Below are 15,545 nucleotides of genomic sequence, written 5' to 3'. Positions count from 1 at the left end.
CTGTAAGAGACGATAAGTAGGAAGATAACTAGCATAATGAGCCCATATTTCGCCGTATTCATATTCTGGTGAAATTCTTTCCCCATACTGATGATTAAAGCAAGCAACAAGAACCACTTGAGGATTAAAAAATGAAGAGCTTAGCTTTGGCTACAATCGAAAATGTTCAACACTGAAAACTAAATTATGCAAATTGTATTAGCAGTATGATATTGAGAGTGTAACAGAAAGTGAAATGCAAATAATGTGAAAACTGTCGCAGCGTTTTTCTCAAACATAAAAACGTTAATAATTGTCTTCTATAGTATTGCAACATGTGTCAAGAATTGGAAACAAAAACTGAAAAAAAACTGAATGTGAACAAATTTAATTAAAGTGGCTAAAACTGTGGACGAAATCAACCTCCGCAGTAAATTTTAAATTTAATAATTTTAGCTGCCAGTACCGAATTTTATCATTGCCTGATACTGATAATTATTAAATGAGAGTATCTTTTTAAAGCTAATATCCAGATTTTTAACTATGCCGAATATAATAATTTCTGATAATGGTCAAACATAAAACAAGGCCGATGAAAAATCTGAAGCTTTAGTATTGTGTGTGTTTGCGCGGTACTGACTGAGTATTGAATGTAAACGCAAAAGGAAAAATCAGAATTTTTTATTGAAAACGAAGGAACAACTGAATTTTTATATAGATCTATCTGTACGGCCAGAATTAATCTATACACGGGGAAGTATATGTGTGCGAGGAAGAACGCGAAGGTGGTATTAATCCATATGTGTGCTTGAAATACGTGTGTTTAATATTCAGCTTTGAAGAGGACCGTACGATGGAGTAAAAAAACACAAAAACTATGAATAGATTTGCAATGCTGATTGACAAACAAAAGATATGAATAAATGGGAACACTATTATTCTCAATTTTTGTCATTATTGAATGTTTAAATAAGTGCTGAACAATTTGGCAAGGCATTGATACTGTTTAATTTACAATGGTATTAAGGCGTATGGTATTATGGTTAAATCTTAAATTAGGTATATAAGCTTTGATGTTACGAATGTATACATACATTAAACACGGGAATAGTGGCAAACGTAGCTGAGAAAAAATAGTCACCGTTTTCAAAGGTCCCTAAATGTTTTTAATGCAATTTGAACGGTTTTTAATCTCACAACAAATGCACTCTGTTAATGAAATATTTTGTTACCTTAAACGCCGCAAAAGACGTCTTGAATTGGAAAATTGGAAAAGGAAAATGATGAAAATTTTATTCATATAATGATTGAGAAATTGAAAATCATAAAATATTCGGGCTGCTATTTCCACACTGGGTTGAATTGTGGAGTTGATATATTGCCTTAACAGCAATTAATTAAAAATGTTCAATTTTTGATTTCTTATTAAGCACTGTCTCAGAGCTCCATGAAAAATTTATGCAGCTGAATTTGCAGTTATAGGGAAAAGCTTTTCGAAAAATGCAAATGAATAAATTGCTCAAGTTCGAAACACAAAAATGCCGAATACTCTAAATAAGGCCATTAGTGGTTTAAAATTTTAAAAAAGCACTATTTAAGCAAGGATTGATGGTAATAATTGTTTGAAACTTACGTTTTTGCAACTGCTATCAAAATACTCAGCTACAGATTCACTGAAAGTGGATTCGTTCAAAAAAGAACACGATAACGACTTCCGAGAACTATTTAACAGATGCTACACTTATCTTCATAGAGAAATTGTTGGGCATAAAAAGTTGGAATGACACTGAAATTGTTGATACTAGAGGTATGGCAGATGAAAATCAAACATTCTTATTAGAACAAAAAACTCCTAATTGTTTCCTTTTTAAAGATGTACGAATCCACTGAGGAAAATCACAGTAACTTTTGGATGCAAATATCAGTCAAATCGGACTGAAAATGAATGATTTTAGTGTCGTGATTTTTATATTAATTTTTTCTGCAATTTTTACAGTTTTTTAATATGTACTGTTTTAATATAAACATTATAAAGTTACAAATTTATCTGCAAGATACGTGTCTGACGTTAAAATCATGATGTTCAATAAGTTTTGCAAATACAAGTATAACATTCATTTTCAGTCAATTGCAATAGAGCGACGGTAAACTATACGTTCTACTCACAATTATCAGCAGTTTCAGCAAGAGATTCGCTGAAGATATATTCAAAACCGAACAATATATTAACATCCAGCAATGAATTTTTGGAAGCTGCACGTGATTTCACAACGAAATTGCATGGAAAACTGTTATAACATGAAAACTATTGATTTTATGTTCATGGCAGTCGGAATTCAAAATTTGATATTGTTAAGAGATGAAAAAACTTTATTGTTCGGTTAACAAAAACACTTAATTTTTTCTCTTGTTCGAAATTTTCGACCCAAATCAGGAATACAGCAAAAGAGTTTAAAGCAGAATTTAGCCAAATCTGACCAATATTACTTGATTTTGGGTGTTGAAGGGTGTCAGGACAAAATACCCAATGCCAAAATACCCAATGTGACAAAATACCCACAATATACCCAATATTTTATTCTAACGTTGAAACTATCAGAACGATTATTTAGCATAACATTTAGTTAGTGCGTTTGGCCATGCCTCGCGGGCCATGGGCATGCCTCAGAGGCCCGTGGGACTTGATATGAAACTATCACAACCGAACATGGGATTAAACTAGCAACTTAATTGCGAGAAAACATGCTTGTAAATTTGAGTGCTAATTTGTAATCGGATTATTGAACGAAAAGATCAAAGGGAATAAATTGGGTATAATGGCATTGGGTATTTTGTCATGTAACCGTGTTGAAGATTTTTGATTTTTGTTTTTCTACGAGTTGTACAATTTTTCAATGTGAAAAATTGTTTTGCATTGATATAAACGCCCGCGTATATTGAAAAGAACACATTTTTTTAAAAAGATCTCCCTGCCTCTTCCAAAATTCATTAAGGCCACAAAACTTATACCAAGATGAGGAAAAAACCTTTGATAGTAAGAATAAGCTACCTGCCAGAAAAACAAACCGGACGGTAAAACTGGCGTGTGAAAAACTTTTTAAAATGTTTCAAGGAACATTTTAATGCTAACGGCCAGTGACAGGCAACATTACTTTTACCAAAAAGTTCAGCGATAGATTTACCGAATGGAGATCTAGAAGTCAATCTGATTTTGACTTTTGGCTATTTTTTAGGAAGCGACACTTGTATTGATGCCGCAGATTTTACATTGTTCCAGTTAAAGAAATTTGTTTGTCTTGATATGAAATATCCAATTAGATTAAACAAAGCATATCTCCATGATTTGCTTCCTTTTTTAGGCTTCGTGACACCCAACAAGTATTTACAAAGGCAGCAAAAAATTCTGGATAATAATTGCAAAATAGTGTATATCTTAAGGGCTATTGCAAACTGCAAGCTGCGGGCAAAATTAGGTTTTGTCAAAAATTACCGATATTTTCATCTTCACATTCAGTGACTGACCACCCGAAATTGATCTCAATACCGAATTCCAGTATTTGTTTTCTTGGAAATCTAAATTACTTTCATTGCTAAGTTGTTTAGCAGAAAAATTTGAAAACAAATAAAAAAAATTGATCTTAAGGGTATTGCAGGGGTAACAAACTAAGAGCTGAAAAACCATTCTGATTCGAATTCAGAATACTCACAGTTTCTCTGATCTTTAAAATTTTTACTAGAATTTTGATTTTAATGAGGAGCATTACAATTTTTTGAAAGCCAATTTTAGCCGAATCTGCCTGAAAGAGCACATTTGTTGTCAAAATTTTTAATTTCTGTATTTATTTACTTGCTTGCTTTCTTAAAAACTCCTTTATTTGCTTGCTTTTTCAAGAGACATGAGGCCCAAAAACGAATACCAAGATGTAGAAACTCTAAATTAAATGAAAAATTACTTGCCAAGAAATTATCTGTCGTAATACATGCCTGCCAATTTTTTATTAAGAATAATATGTATATTTCTACGCCAATTTTAAACGGGGAGAGACGGGTAACTTTAAGTTTTGACAATTCTTGTCAATATTTTCAGCTACAGATTCGATAAATGAGGACACAAAACTGATCACAATATTGAGCTCCACTGGTTTTTTTTCTAAAATACATGTGCTTTCAAGGAGCAGTTGTTGTTGGTAAAAATTGAATACAAAAGGTAATCCAGACGAATCTCAAATGTCTGTAAAGTTAAGATCAGGAAAATCATTTTGATGGGAACCCAAATCTTAATTCTTTCTTTATTTCATAATTATTAGTAAATTTTTGAGTCCATTAATAAACATCACAAAATTTTTTGTTAGCAAAGTTTCGCCAAATTTGATTAAAAAGAATGTATTTAGGTGTCAAGAATATTTTATACTTTTAAGTCATAACAATTTAATATTTTTAGTGCAACTTTTACGAACTTCCAATTAGAAAAATTGTTTTACTTTATTATATTATGTCAACGCAAATAAGACAGAGAAGATCATTAAGCTTCAAAATTGCGTTTTTTGCAAACTTAATGAAATTTTGCATTGACATTTTTATGGCATGGACATCTCTGATACCTTTTTCGCTTAGAAAGACAAGAAATTTGCATAACAAAATTCCATAAAGACACTAAATGGCGAGTTAGTAAATTTCACTCGAAACGGTAGCTATTATAATATAAGGAAATTGCATGAAATTTAAAAAGTGATTTTTATGTATTCTAATGCTTTACCCATGTAAGTTTATATTTTATAGTACTGTAATCCGTCACAATCGAGGGCCTTACCAGACAATATTTACCAGACCAACACAATATCTAAGCAGAAAACCGTTTTTAGCAAGATTTTTACCTTTCTGAATTCTAATAGGGTACATAATAATTCGGAAACGTTTTTTGCTTCTCCTATAATTTCATGAAAACTCAGTAAAACTATTAAGATCAGAAAACTTTTACCTACCATGGGCTATTATATTTATCAAAAGTTAGAAGCGATTTAGGGAACCGTTCTTAAGCTTAGAAGAAACGTTCAAAAATAAAAAGTAAAATCAACCAAGTTTTAAAAGAACAAAAATTTACAGCTTTTGTGTAATCCGTTTTTGGTAATAGTAACAACCCTGAAGAAGTAAACAAGCCTTTGAAATAAGACCTTCGTAACCCAATTCAAAGCACTTGCGTGCAGAAGTAAAAGTGGGACTGAACTCAAGAGTTCTGTACCTCGAGTATCAGTTAAAACACCTCAAAAGAGTAAAACGCAAAATTACTGGTGATAGCTCAGAACATACTATACTGTTAGCAATAGGAGCTATTTGGAAATGGTGTTTTATTGACGACAGTATAGGTACAAAACAACCTTTGGCATCAAAATAAACAACGTTAGGTTTGCTTAATAAATATTTCCTATATTGTTCAAATGCCTTATCGTGAAATTTAGCAAGAAGTCAAATAACAATGTTTGAAATTCAGTTGAACATGCAACTGCCTCCATTAAACATGTACATAGACAGATTAAATTGATTTTAGCGAAGAAGTTATGATAAATCTAAACTATGGCATTCTAAGCCTATTTGGGTCCGAAATATTGTTGCTAAACTAAAACTAAAATTTGTTGGAGAAACAATATTGCTTAGTTGTTCCGACCCCCTTTAGTGGGGGAGGAAAAACATGCTCAACTGGGTCTTTTTGTTCAGTCAACTGTCGCGGATCGGTATATTCATCGTACAGTTGCCTGTTGCGAGTGGCATCATGAGAAAGCTTTTCAAACGTAGAATTTGAAACCAAAGATTTTTTATTAGCTTTTTCCGAGGGGTAACGGAGGTTTAAAGTTTTGTACACGTTAGGCTAGCTTCCGTTGTTTTGTTCACATTTTTTCTTCTCATTTGCTTAATTTTTATCAATTTTAGCTAAAAATTTGAAAAAGTGGCAAGAGTAGTCTCATTAATTTTGCTTTTAAAGAAAAAAATAGTTTATGAATTGTCCGAACCTACAGTTTTCGCAAAAATTTTTGCTTAATTTCTGAAAATTTAGCATATTTTTCCTTCGCTTTTTTTCAGTCAAAAATGGCTTCAAACATGCTTATTTAACCCATTCTGTTCAGTTTGATCCGGTGTGGAGACAAAAAACTGTTGACATAATCTTCGTTTACTCACAAAAGTGCTGTTTTTACTTTCCATTTCTAAGAAAGTGTTCTGGAACTATCTTTTTAGCGGTCTTTCGCTAGTTTAATATTATTCATAAACAATGATTTTATTTTTGTTGAAAAAAAATTTCGGTTTGACAAAAAAAGTAACAAGCATTTTTAGAACAATAGATTATTTTAACAGCCACGCAGCAATATCATGGCATGTTTTGGTCTCATCCCTGATTTCTGCAATAAAAAAAAATTGATTACATTTTGGGTCTGTCCTTTTTAAAAAATTGATTTTTTGCATGTTTTTTGTCCCAATTACAGACAAGTCTGTGTTCATTTCAAGATTCAGTTAGCAAGATTTTGCACTTACAGTCGAACGAGGTCAAAAAATGTTCTCCAAATATCTAAGCCAGGACATAATGAACTATCAAGGAAATGTTCTAATTCTTACGATTGATACACAATGGTTTTTGGATTTTAGATCCGGATAATTATCCAAAATTCGTCTTCTATTTTTGATATAATGACCTTCTGCTCGAATTAGTTATCTGAATAACAATTGAAAATTTTAGTGGACAAACAACAAAAACAGGTCCCGATTTGGCAGAGTTGTGAAATTTTACAGTTCAAAAAATATTTAACTAACAACGGGGCACTGTGCTTTAAATTTTTTTTTACCTTTTTCAATTTCTGCTTTTTTAATGTTATTTGTTATATTTTCAAATAAATATACAACTGATGATATTACAAGTCTGGGTGCAAATGAATGCCTATTAAAAAACATAAAAAAACTTAACAAAAAACTAGTGGATTTTTGGCTTCAACACTGTTTGCGTAAGTTTGTTTCTAAATTTTTGAGTTATGACTGTATTCGTTGGTTTTTGCAGTGTTTTTGATTTAGTTTTAAAGACAAGTTTGTTTTGATGTCCAATGTGTTTTCACAGCAGCACTGAAATATTGCATCTGGTAATTTTTAGTTGAAGGCTAATAGTTGTTTAATTTGATTGTTTTAAAAAATTTTGTCGCGAAAGAAATGTTTTTTAAGAATACTTCTGCCACAAATTAGCGGAATCTCAGCAATGAATAAGGACACATTCATTTGAATTAAAAGGTTGTCTTCCGTGCTGTTTTATCAGTTAAATATTATTTTTTTGGCGTTGATACTACGAGTTTTTTATATTTTTTTTATTTTTGGAAATTTTTTTTTTTATTTTGTGAGCCTTTTTTGTTGCATTGCCCTTTTTCAACATTAATGGCAAGTTCCATTTCTGAATAACGGAGTCAACAGAAGGCAAAATTGATTCCTTTTTCTATCTTTAGTGATTAGATTACAATTTTTTAGGCTTCAACAGCCCTTCTTTTTTAAAAAAGAGTTGCCTTTTTCATGTTTGATTTTATTTGCTCATATTGTAGTCGTTTGACATTCCGAATGATGACAGTTATCAATGGCTTCGCAAAATAAAATAACAAAACTATTGAACATTTTTCTTCTCATAAAGTACAAACGTACTTCTAAATTTGGCATTTTGACGATTTTCTCAATGTTTTTACGTTTAAAAAAAGAGAGTTGATTAATTGTTTAAACCAACTGTTTTCAACAACGTTTTGGCTAATTTTCTGAAAATTGAGAGGTCTTGTCTTTTGTAACGACGAATGGCTAGAAAAATGTTTATTTTGTCCAGTTTGAAAAAAATAGAACATACATAATGTTTTTTAACGCACATAATGTCCATTTTCAACGTCAATTCCTGAGACGTGTTTTGGAACTATCATTTCTGCGGTCTTTCGCTATTTTGAATCGATGTTTATTAAAAATAAAATATATTTGTTTATTTTTGTTTGCCAAAAAACTTTTTTTGGAACAGATTATTATTTTAACAGCCGTTCGGAGATATCAAGGCCAGTCTTCGTCTCATCGTTGATTTTTGCAAGGAAATTTATTTGGAATGTTTTTTGGGCCTGTCCTTGTCAATTTTTCTGCATATTTTATTCGAAATAGAGGTAAGGCTGCATTTTATTTCAGCATTCAAATAAAAAGGGGTTCCAGCTATGATAAAATGAGGTCTAATGAAAAAAATATTATGTTTTCTTATTGAAGCTTATTATTTTAATGGCTCCGACCAATTGCTTATGTAAATTTTTATTGAATTCCTGAGGTTCCTCAGCATTTGATGTTTTTTGTAGTCTTATGACTGAATCTGGTTCACCGAGCATCTAAATAGGTATCTAGTGAGCTAACAAGGGAAATTTCTAATGGTTTCGATTAATACACTTTGGTTTTTCGATAAAAAATCTCCATAATAATCCAAAATTTTTGTTTTGGATTATGATATATTGATTTCTGGTCAAATTAGCTATTTAGTTAACATTTAGAAAAACAAACTGAAAAGCAGCAAAAACAAGACTAGTTTTGACATAGTTTTTGAAACTTTACACTTCAGAATTTATTCGATTCATAAAGGGAGCTCTGCTTCTTTTGAAAAAAAGTTTTTTGGCTGTTTCTGTTTTTAAGGTTATTATTTATGATATTGAATAACTCTCAACTTCTGACATATAAATTCGAGGTGAAAATGAAAACCAGCGACCAAAAACAATATTTTCAACAAAAAGTTTATGGGGTTTCTAAGCTTCAACACCGTTTGCGTAAAATGTTTTTAACGTTTTGAGTTCTGACTGTATTCGTCGTTTGTTTAAAGAACTTTGACGCAGTGTAATTAATAGTATGTTCAGTTGACTTCTTCAGCAGTAAAGAAATAATCTATCTTCTAATTTTTATATGAAAGCCCATAGTTGTTTAAACTGATGGTTTTAAAAGACTTTGAATTTTTTTTAAAAAAAAGAATTTTTTTTAGATTTTACATTTTTAACCTTATTTCAGCCAAACTTTAGTCAGAGCAACAAGATAATAAAATTCAGGTTAATTAACTGGTAGTCTCCATTGTTGTTTTATGAGCTAAGTAATTTTTTTCTTTTGGCGTTGATACTACGAGTTTTTTATATTTTTTTTTATTTTTGGAAATTTTTTTTTTATTTTGTGAGCCTTTTTTGTTGCATTGCCCTTTTTCAACATTAATGGCAAGTTCCATTTCTGAATAACGGAGTCAACAGAGAGCAAAATTGATTCCTTTTTCTATCTTTAGTGATTAGATTACAATTTTTTAGGCTTCAACACACCTTCTTTTTTAAAAAAGAGTTGCCTTTTTCATGTTTGATTTTATTTGCTCATATTGTAGTCGTTTGACATTCCGAATGATGACAGTTATCAATGGCTTCGCAAAATAAAATAACAAAACTATTGAACATTTTTCTTCTCATAAAGTACAAACGTACTTCTAAATTTGGCATTTTGACGATTTTCTCAATGTTTTTACGTTTAAAAAAAGAGAGTTGATTAATTGTTTAAACCAACTGTTTTCAACAACGTTTTGGCTAATTTTCTGAAAATTGAGAGGTCTTGTCTTTTGTAACGACGAATGGCTAGAAAAATGTTTATTTTGTCCAGTTTGAAAAAAATAGAACATACATAATGTTTTTTAACGCACATAATGTCCATTTTCAACGTCAATTCCTGAGACGTGTTTTGGAACTATCATTTCTGCGGTCTTTCGCTATTTTGAATCGATGTTTATTAAAAATAAAATATATTTGTTTATTTTTGTTTGCCAAAAAACTTTTTTTGGAACAGATTATTATTTTAACAGCCGTTCGGAGATATCAAGGCCAGTCTTCGTCTCATCGTTGATTTTTGCAAGGAAATTTATTTGGAATGTTTTTTGGGCCTGTCCTTGTCAATTTTTCTGCATATTTTATTCGAAATAGAGGTAAGGCTGCATTTTATTTCAGCATTCAAATAAAAAGGGGTTCCAGCTATGATAAAATGAGGTCTAATGAAAAAAATATTATGTTTTCTTATTGAAGCTTATTATTTTAATGGCTCCGACCAATTGCTTATGTAAATTTTTATTGAATTCCTGAGGTTCCTCAGCATTTGATGTTTTTTGTAGTCTTATGACTGAATCTGGTTCACCGAGCATCTAAATAGGTATCTAGTGAGCTAACAAGGGAAATTTCTAATGGTTTCGATTAATACACTTTGGTTTTTCGATAAAAAATCTCCATAATAATCCAAAATTTTTGTTTTGGATTATGATATATTGATTTCTGGTCAAATTAGCTATTTAGTTAACATTTAGAAAAACAAACTGAAAAGCAGCAAAAACAAGACTAGTTTTGACATAGTTTTTGAAACTTTACACTTCAGAATTTATTCGATTCATAAAGGGAGCTCTGCTTCTTTTGAAAAAAAGTTTTTTGGCTGTTTCTGTTTTTAAGGTTATTATTTATGATATTGAATAACTCTCAACTTCTGACATATAAATTCGAGGTGAAAATGAAAACCAGCGACCAAAAACAATATTTTCAACAAAAAGTTTATGGGGTTTCTAAGCTTCAACACCGTTTGCGTAAAATGTTTTTAACGTTTTGAGTTCTGACTGTATTCGTCGTTTGTTTAAAGAACTTTGACGCAGTGTAATTAATAGTATGTTCAGTTGACTTCTTCAGCAGTAAAGAAATAATCTATCTTCTAATTTTTATATGAAAGCCCATAGTTGTTTAAACTGATGGTTTTAAAAGACTTTGAATTTTTTTTTAAAAAAAGAATTTTTTTTAGATTTTACATTTTTAACCTTATTTCAGCCAAACTTTAGTCAGAGCAACAAGATAATAAAATTCAGGTTAATTAACTGGTAGTCTCCATTGTTGTTTTATGAGCTAAGTAATTTTTTTCTTTTGGCGTTGATACTACGAGTTTTTTATATTTTTTTTTATTTTTGGAAATTTTTTTTATTTTGTGAGCCTTTTTTGTTGCATTGCCCTTTTTCAACATTAATGGCAAGTTCCATTTCTGAATAACGGAGTCAACAGAAGGCAAAATTGATTCCTTTTTCTATCTTTAGTGATTAGATTACAATTTTTTAGGCTTCAACACCCCTTCTTTTTTAAAAAAGAGTTGCCTTTTTCATGTTTGATTTTATTTGCTCATATTGTAGTCGTTTGACATTCCGAATGATGACAGTTATCAATGGCTTCGCAAAATAAAATAACAAGATAATAAAATTCAGGTTAATTAACTGGTAGTCTCCATTGTTGTTTTATGAGCTAAGTAATTTTTTTCTTTTGACGTTGATACTACGAGTTTTCATAATTTTTTTTAAACATTTTCCACTTTGGATAAGGACAGGTCTTATTGGCTTCTCATGAAAATTTCACAGAAAACATCAGAAAAGTCAGTTGGGAGCCAATGCTTTTCATGACTTTTAACGTAAGTGTTTTCATGAAATATAAACGTACTTTTGAGTTTGCCTTTTTTGTTTTTGATCTGCATGTTTATTATTCTCAATAAAGATAGGTTCCATATTTTTTCTGGTGAAATCTTAGTTATTTGGTTTAATTTAGTTGCTACTCAGACTGTTTTGAACTTTTCATTAATTCTTTTTAATTAGATAGTCATTGAGTTTTTGACTTAAGTAATGTTTGTTATTTCTTTTTCGATTTTTGTTGTTTCCCTTGTCTCTTATTCACCTTAACGGCAGGCAACATCAGTCCTTTTTTTAAAGGTTTGAGCTTAAAGGGTTTTTGTTATATGGATACAACAATTTTGTTCGAACAATTTATGTTGCTTTTTGAAGGTTGTATATCTCTTCCTCATTTTGTAGATAATTAAGTCTAAAATGTGGTAGAGCGGAGCCCGAACAACTTGTGCAAACGGACATTACCATCTCGTTTGGTGTGTGGTAGCATCTTGTTGGTGTGTTGCAGACGTGTATTACCAAGGAAGCTGATTTAATATATTCATTCTGTTAAAATGTCCATATAACACTTGGTAGTTTTTTTTTTTGAAAAATTCTCGAAAGAGAATTAATTAATATCAAGGAAGCTCGATAATGCGTGATCCTGAAAAGAGGCTACGTTTTCAAAAATTAACTAAAAAAACCATAAAGATTGATAAGTTTATTCAGCAGTTCTTCGCTATAGTAAGGTGTAAAACCATTAACATTTTCTTCAAAAATGTTGAAAATTTTTATCAACATCAGCAAAACTACGCAAAAAACGGTAAACAGCGGAATTTGAACAAAACTTTGACACCTCGATAAATCCTAGAAAAATAATGAAATTCATTTTTTTTGAACATCTACTCATAGACGGCATTTTTAATGATACCATTCACAGGTGTCTACGATGAATAGATCGATAAAAAAAAGACTGAACAAAAACAACCAAGTGGAACATATAGTTCCTCCCCCCACTGATTTTAGGTCAGAACAAAAAATGAGCTTTATCCTAACTCACCATAAAATTACCCTAAATATAATCGTACCCATTAGGGTAAGTTTGTCTCAACTTACTTTTATTTGTCCCAAATTTATTTTATTTTATCTAATAGGATAAATTTATCCTAGATTTAAGGTAAGACGGGATACGCCTACCACAACAGTTGAGGCAAAAACAGATTTAAAAAATTAGGTTTTACGATATATTTAAGTTCAAGGAGATGTTTACCTTATGCTAGGCTGGATGACTATCCCATTAAATTCTTTAAATAATATAGATGTTGACTTTCGTGTAATATGAGGCGAGAAGATCGCTTACTTACAAGAAAAAATTATTATCTTAGAAATTTTTGCTATTGCTAGTGTGCTGAGTGGTGCTAAATTATGTAAGCTGAACATGAATGATAATCACGAGATGATATCAAATTGAGGATTAACTGTGGTGAAGAGTGTGTGAGGCCCAATTTTGACTTTTGAGAATTGTTCATTACATTATATGATCTGCAAAATTTGAAATAGCAACGTGGTTCTAATTCTCCCCTATTTTCAGAACAGAATCAACAAAAAAAACCGATAAAACCAAATTCTATTGAAAAGAAAAACTAATTATTATTATTTGATTAAAATGTTACCACAGTTACCTGTATTCAATAGGAAGAATACAAACTACCTGCAAGCTCAATTACCGGCCGCTCATTTTCCTCACAAAATTTTAATAGTATTAAAATATACCGCCTTAATTTTAGTCCTTTGCAGAAATTTCCGCCATATTTGACAATTCAAAAAATATCGAGACTTAATATAAATGATGGATCCGAGGTACGGTTGATTCAATTAAAATTGTACTTTAGACGGCTATCTCAATGAGAACTTACAATGTGATATTTATGGCTACCTTAGTGATGAGTGAGTTTAAAACTTGCAAGAATCATGCAAGCTGATTCAAAACTTTGCAAGATACTTGCAAGAATCTTGCAAGATTCCAATCCAGACAGAAAAAAATCAGGGCGCTATTGCTTTAGAAAGCACCTTTAAAGCAAATTTTTGTTCAATAAACATGTCATAAATGTAAAATCCATGGAAAAAATTTTAGTCCTGATTCAAAATCTTGCAAGAATCTTGCAAGTTTCTCAGTTCTGGAAAATTTTTCTGAGTATTTTTGGAAACCAAAAATAATTGAAAACCACGTGAATTGCTTTTTACAAGAATTTCGATTAACATAACCGATTATAATTGATATTGTTCCGAAGTACCTTTCGAATGTGGAATCATGCAAGAATCTTGAAAGATTTCGAATTCAAATACCATTTTTCAACAAACAACTAGAAACATTTTAAGGAATCCAAAACCTTCTCTTTTAACATCAATTGAAATAATAAACCTCGAAAACAACCACCTTCCACGTTTTTATCTCCTTTTTTAATCAAAAGATTTGTCTACAGAGAATCCAATAGTCGGAACTTATTTATTACTGATTTTATCGGTATTTGAGGATGCTTTTGTAGTCATTAAATTTTTTCTGATCATGTTTGGTCTAATAGTCTTCCTATTGAATTGTCAGTGAACCTATTTGATGCCTTCAGTTGATAGCTCTCAGGATCTTTTTTTCTTCGGCGGCTAAGTTAGGCGAGCTCCTTCTGGAGCTCAGTAATGCACCGTCTGTAGTAGTCAAAGAAGTTTTAGAGGCTCATGCAGAAACTAGCGCACTGCTGGAAAAAAATTTGCTGAATAGAAAAACTTGCACTAATTCTTGTAACCGAATCAAAAATCTTGCAAGTGAATCAAAAATATAGCAAGAAATTGGCAAGTATCTTGATACCGGTATGCATTTACTTGTAAGCTTGCCTTTCAATATTCTTGCAAGTTTTTTATTCATCGACAACTTGGGTAGTACTAAAAAAACATCTCTTGAGCTTGGTATGCCTCCATGCTGGGTTCATGATTGATGCTGGTTAACGTAAATACATTATTGCATTTTAAATTCTATGAAACGGATATGAAATTGACAAATTGCTTTGCTCTTTCTCCGCTTAAAACTGTTTTGGGGAGGCCGCTGGGAATAATGAACAACCCGAGAAGCCGATAATACTCTCTAATCGAGCCAACAACATAGAGATGGGGTTCAACGTTAAAAAAGGAACCCTAGTCTAAGTCTGGAACTAAAAATGTGATCAACTTTGGCTCACCCGAAAAAAATGTCCTCGACTTTGGCTGAACTGAAGAATTTGGGAGGTTTGTATTAAAAAAAAATTTGGATGGACACACTTTTGTCTATAAAAAGATATAGCCTCAACGTTAACTAGGGTCCTCAACCATGCAATTTAATTCAGTATTTATCCCCTCCCCCTCCCACCTCAAATATTAGGCCTCTTCGTAAATTCCAGGTCTGGACTATTATCTGGCGCCGATTCATGATTCAATAGCGTTTGCAAATAGCTGCTAATGAGACATGACATGAGGTATATGAGGGCACTTGTCTGGATCAAAGGATATTAAGTTTTTTTTCAAAAGGAGATCATTGTGCACAGACATCAACAATGGGACAATGTTACGAGACTATAAGACAATTGGGCCAGTTCAGTACGGTTTGTGTATGAGTGCAAATACGTTTTAATTTTGTGTTAGTCTACGACACAATGAATCGGTTGGACATTTCAAGAATTTCACGTGGAAAAATAAATTATGGGCATTATCGATTGATTCCTGCATCTTTTCTCTTTTCTCTGGACTAATTCTTGGCTCATTAGAATTATGTCACAGTGGTAAGAGTAGACATCGTTTCTGCTCTGTCTTAACAGCAACATGCACCCAAAAATGTCTAGGTAAATTTATCTTCAACGTTAGCAGGTAAACAAAAGTGCGGTTAACAATACCCCCATTAATACCAAAAATGATACGTCGGGTCTTTCCCATTATAGCCCCCCCCCCCAGCGTAGTGGTCAGATAACCTGTAGCCCCCCCAATCATGGTAATTATACCATGATGGAGGGGCTAAAATTTAATGGGGGGGGGGGCTATAATGGGAAAGACCCCAAATTTCCTTAGAATACATTACATAGAAAACACCTGAAAACTCAAAAAA

The 15,545-nt window shown here is 31.6% G+C and overlaps 1 protein-coding gene across 1 annotated transcript in view; it reads right to left on the bottom strand.

Annotated features, from left to right (window-relative positions):
* Positions 1–15,545, bottom strand: part of LOC142338851 (uncharacterized) — a 34,961-nt gene that overhangs the window by 18,401 nt on the left and 1,015 nt on the right. The window lies entirely within an intron of this gene.

This window comes from Convolutriloba macropyga, chromosome 1 (assembly GCF_964194025.1).
Source record: "Convolutriloba macropyga chromosome 1, txConMacr16.3, whole genome shotgun sequence".
NCBI classification, from domain to species: Eukaryota; Metazoa; Xenacoelomorpha; order Acoela; family Convolutidae; genus Convolutriloba; species Convolutriloba macropyga.
This window is presented reverse-complemented; position numbering and strand designations above follow the sequence as displayed.